The sequence below is a fragment of the Aphelocoma coerulescens genome, chromosome 18, assembly GCF_041296385.1.
Source record: "Aphelocoma coerulescens isolate FSJ_1873_10779 chromosome 18, UR_Acoe_1.0, whole genome shotgun sequence".
Classification (NCBI taxonomy): domain Eukaryota; kingdom Metazoa; phylum Chordata; class Aves; order Passeriformes; family Corvidae; genus Aphelocoma; species Aphelocoma coerulescens.
This window is the reverse complement of record NC_091031.1, coordinates 8,854,784-8,859,933: the sequence shown is the minus strand read 5'-3', so window position 1 is coordinate 8,859,933 and position 5,150 is coordinate 8,854,784. Positions and strand designations below refer to the sequence as shown.

The 5,150-nt window shown below is 50.5% G+C and overlaps 1 long non-coding RNA gene across 1 annotated transcript; it reads right to left on the bottom strand.

The window, feature by feature from the left end:
* Positions 1–2,002: 2,002 nt before the first annotated feature.
* LOC138120217 (uncharacterized) lies at positions 2,003–4,845 on the bottom strand. The gene is made up of 3 exons (XR_011155785.1): positions 4,744–4,845; positions 4,380–4,485; positions 2,003–4,279 (listed from the first exon to the last, which is right to left on the bottom strand). It is a non-coding gene; the product is annotated as an uncharacterized lncRNA (long non-coding RNA).
* Between the last annotated feature and the right edge of the window lie 305 nt (positions 4,846–5,150).

Here is a 5,150-nt window from a genome sequence, read left to right as displayed (position 1 = left end):
GGAGCAGGGAAAATCAATGTGTAGTTGTAACTACAAGCATGGATCATGGGCCTTGCTCCTGGGGGAATCTACAGTAGTTTCCCCCCATCTTGTGCTGGGATTTGGGGTTTTTTTGCAGTTTTCCTCAATGCTGGTGTCTGAGCATGTGAGGGAGATGGAACAGAGGATGCTCCAGGCAGATTCTGGAACGTGAGTGTGTCCATGGAGGGAGATGGAACAGAGGATGCTCCAGGGCTCTCCAGGCAGATGCTGTCCTGGTGACACATTGAGAAATGGTTTGTGGATGGAGAGAGGGGAATGCAGGCAAAATTCCCCAGCTCAGCAGTAAGGGCAGCTTTTGTTTAGCCCAGAGGAGGAGCTCAGGGGGTTGGAGGTCCCTTCATGGGAATGGCGCAGGGAATGGCTTCCAGATGTTAGGAAGCTCCGGAGAGGTGGGGTTGGCAAAGGGAGAGCAAAAACACCAGATGCTCTGATGGAACTTGTGTGGTGCTGTGGGAAAAATCCCAGCTGGGGGAAGGGTAGGCTATTGCAAAATTCCCCCTGGCTCCCCAGAGCCTCAGCTAAAGGGCAGGAGTGACCTGGGAGGGGGTGGATGGGGAGGCTTTGGGCAGAGCAGGGGACAGGCAAGGGGCTGCTCCCCCTGCCCACACCCTCCCCGGCTGTCTCCAAGGAAAATGGGCCTTAAAGATGCCTCAGCTGACAGAAAGGACCTTGCACTAATGGCTTATTGAGTGGCCTCACTTTAACAAATGAGGGAAATGAAGATGAGTGAGAGTTTAATTACTGATCTGAACAGGGCTTTTCACAGCAAGGATGGGGCCTCGCTTCCCTTGCCTGGCTCTGGGAGGGCGAGGGGACCCCCCCCCCAGCACAGCCGGGCTCTGGGGGTGCCTGGCAGCCCTGGAGGAGGCAACTGCTGGGGCAGGGAGGGCTGGAGATGGGTCAGGTTCCAAAGAGCACCTCCATCCAAAGACGAGGACTATAAATAATAAGAATAAAAGGGAGTATAAATAATTAAAGCAGCTCATAGCGAGTAGTTCCCGAAACGTCTGCCTGATTTAAAAACTAATTACTTGGAGGGTAATCACCACCAGAAGCGCACATATTTACCCACAATGCTGCTCTCTCCTCCTCTTCCTTTGGCTCCCTTCTCCTGATTGCTATCCCAGGCACCGGCGCAGACTTATCACTCACCCACAGCGCACAATAAACGGGGCTGCACTCGTCCATCTCCCTGATTAATGCCGTCATTGGAGACCTGCTCAGGGAGGAATAAATCCTCTCTGGCTACGAGGCCAGGTGCTGGCAGGAGGGGAAGCTGAGCTGTGTGCTACCTGCAGAGCCCAAAGGAGCTGGGAGCCCCAAAGGGCCACCTCCTCCTGCAAGGATGGAGCCTTGGGATGAGCTGTGCTGCCCAAAACAAGGGCACCACCGAGCACCAGGGGGATGCTGCATCACCTGCTCGGTGTGAGCTGCTATTCAGGGACTTTCCTGGGCCATCAAACCGTGAATTCCCCGAGTGGGAGCTGTCCTCCTGGGAAACATCTCCCTTTGATGTGTGAGCCGGGCTGCAGCAGCACAGGCAGAGCTGCAGAGCTCCAGCTTTAATTACGGGGAAGCTGCTGCACTGCAGCTGAAAGCTGGGGGGGGTTTGATCATCTCCACTGTGGCTTCAGCAGAAAGGAGGATTTGTCCCTCCACCTCCATCTCCTGACGCTGCCTCCATCACACAAGGTGCTGGCCCCAACCCTCCTGCTCCTTCTCACAACCTCAGCAAAGCCTTTCCTTCCCTGCCCACAGCAAGCCCGAGTTTGTAACTCTTTCATGCACTTTAGTTTGTATTTATTTGCCTGAGCTTCTCTCCGGTCCTGCACAAATTAATAAATAATTCTCACCATCAGCCTGATTTAGGAGCAGCATTGCACGGCGCCGTTTCATTTAGGAAAACAGAATAATTTATTCCTGACTTATGGGATTCAGGAGACTTCCACCCACAACCCATGATATTTTCTCATTAACATTACCCAGCTAAGCTAAAAACTGCAATTTCATAAGTCATACTTCCTTCAAAGGCACATTACCATCTTCCCAGGGACTCCAAAAGTTTACTGAAGCTTAAAGACATACCTCATAGCATGCAGAAATGTGCCAAAATCCCTCTTCTTATTACTACTGAAACCACCTTTCCTGCAAGTTTCCCTCCCCTGAACTCTTCCCATCAGGAGGATGTTTAAGTGAGTGATGCTGGCCAAAAGAATGGAATTGAGTTACTCTTTAACAAGAAGATAAAATGGAAATATTTAACTGGAAAACAAAAGTGCTTTATCCTCTGCTCTAGGGCATATCTGTAAATGAATTAAGCCAAAATGTTCCTTTTTTGTGGTTTGTTGGGTTTTTTTTTTAGTGCTGGGCGTGGCCCACAGTGAAAATGTGGGATGGAGGGCTGGGATACAGGGAGATGGATGACTCTGTGTGAGCTCCTCGTCACAGAGGACCATCAGGACCCAGGGCTGAGCAGTTCTTTTAATCCGTGCACCATTTTTCGAGGTTGGTTTGGCTTTGGCTTCTTTTGTAAGTCACAGCTGAAAGCTCTTGCTGGCAAAGTTCACAGACCTCGTTCTTTCAAAAGTAAAAATTGTCGCCTTTCAAGGCCCATGTCCTGAAACAGCTTTGCAGAGGACAAGGACAGGGAAACAGCAAGAGCCTGGACCCCCTGTGTACATCCACCCACGCCACACTGCATCAGATTGTGGGGCAGCAGAGCTCAGTGAGCCCCACCTCCAGCATTCCCCCTTCCCTGCCCTTCTCCTCTCCTGCCACCTCAGAAGAAAGCCAAGATTAAAATCATATTCCTAAAGTAAAATTACACATTGGAGCCTCCACGGGCCTCCCAGGGGGATCAGGGCACTCCTCTATAAATATCTGTCTCGGTATGTTTAATTTGCAGATGAAATTAAGCCTGGGAAGAAAGGGAAGGATGTCTTTTCATGTGTGGGCCGTCCAGCTTTGCCTTGAATATCAAAGTGAGGCACGTTACAAAGCACCGGCTCCACGGGATTATCTGAGAAACCTTGTAGGTCCCAAGTGACGGCGCTTTCGGGATCAAAAGTTGTGGTACTTATGCAGAAAGCCAGGAAAAGCCAGCCCCAAAGAGCCAAATCTCAGGTCAGCTGGCAGAGTTCAGAGATTTCCAAGGAAACAAGAAGGTAGGTGAGGAACCAGGAGAGGCTGGGCTTTCACGTGGACTTTGGATTAAATATTAACTCGCTGCAGTGGGCTAGGAGGATAAATATTTTCATTAATCATGCATGTGCTCATTATGATGGTGAGAATAGACCGTTCAAGATTCATCTGCGTGAGCTTTTCAACTCCAACCTCCCGTTTTCTGCTCGAAGCTTTCGGTAAAACATCACCTTTTGCGCTTGCTTTCTTCAGAAAACTTCTTCCCCACAAATAAATGTTTCAACATTTTATTGGTTAGGCTTTGAAAGCACCAGCTGAAAAGATTTAGCTTGAGGGTGAATGAAGAGGAGGAGGGGAGTGGGGTGATGGTTTTGGGTGGCACATAGAGGGGGAGCCTGACCTTGGGTGGGAAGACAGAGCTCGCCTTCCAGGGATCTGCTGCCATGTACCAGTGACACCTTGCCGTCCATTTCATTAAAAATGGGAATTTTTCCTGCTTCCCTCCAATTTTATTGAATTTTTCAATCATTATAACTTTCCTCAGCTTTCCTTCCTTTCTGTTTTTAGCAGGTCTTTTTCAATTACTTGGTGATTTCCTTTTTATTCCACTAATTTTTTTTTTAAAGACTTGTCTAGAAGGAAGAGGGAAGACAGATTAAAATTTACACTGGAACAGAAAGTGGATGTACGGCCGAGAGTCTAAAACCCTGTCATTAGCAATATTCAATAAGGAACAAAATTATTGGGTAAGCTGAGATGGCTGAAAATTACTCCTGAAACTCTCCAGGATGGAAGAGACCTTCTCCAGCAGAGAGAGAGCTGACTGATGGATGAAGATAAAAGGACTTGGAAGGAGCATCTCTAATGACCATCTGTCCCTCGAAAAAGATTTATGGATGTTGAGCACAGCTCTGAGGGACCCATCTCTGGGTGAGGGTAAGACCAGGGGTGACACCTTGGAAGTGCCTTCTGTGCCCTAAAAATACCTCCTGTCCTGCTGGCACCCTCTGTCCCTCAGCTCCTCCCCCAGGGCTGGCTGCAATGGGGGATTTTCCACTGGCATGTGCAGAAGGAGGCACCAATCCCCGTTTGAGCCCTGTGGAGGAAAGGAGAGGCCATGGATGTTTGATATTTCCTTTTGTGAGCACTTCATGGGGGAGGAGTGGGCAGATTTGGGGTTGCGCTGGTGGTGGTACCTGGGATGCTTCCCGCTGGTTTGGAAGCTCTGGTCTTGGACCTCTCCCACCTCAGTCTGGCACCTCTGATGTTTATCAGAGCACACCACACTCTCGGTGCTTCCTGCTGCAGGAGAAAGCTGTTTTAAACAGAGGTTTTTTGCTGCTGTCAGCCAGGCCACTGTGCTGCATCGTCAGTGCCAGTGTGGGGAGTGAGTGCAGCACGGGAACACCGGGCTGTGTCAGGTTTGCTGGAGTCAGAGCACAGCGAGAGTGGCTGTGCTGTGAAAAGGGGGCCAGGGACTCCTCCTGGAACCCTCCTGTGCTCACAGAGCCACCCTGGTGCTTCTCTGCTCTGGCTGGGACATCGAGGCACCTCCGGTACCTGCTGCAGGTCATTGTCGCAGCGCAAGGGCTGGGGGAGCGGGGTGTCCTGATGAGCAGTCACAGTTATCTCCCCTCTGGTGCAAAATTAGCTTAATTGAAGAGCAGTAAGTGCCATCAGCTGCTGGTGCAGGTGCTCCACTCCTAAATCCTCCGCAGGGCTTAAAAGCAGCAGCTGTTTGCTCTCAGGAGTGCTGGGGGAGGAAGCCTTGCCTGGAGTTCGGATGCGTGGGACTGGCCTGATCTGGAGCTCCTGGGATGGTTCTGTCCTGCTGGCAACTTCTGTGCGAGCTGGAATGTGGGGAGAAGTGGGTTCAAGGGGTTTTTATTCTGCTGTAACTATAAATATAACTTTGTGTGCTATGGCCCAGCAATCTCCCAAAGCCTGGGGCTGTGCAGGTACCTCCC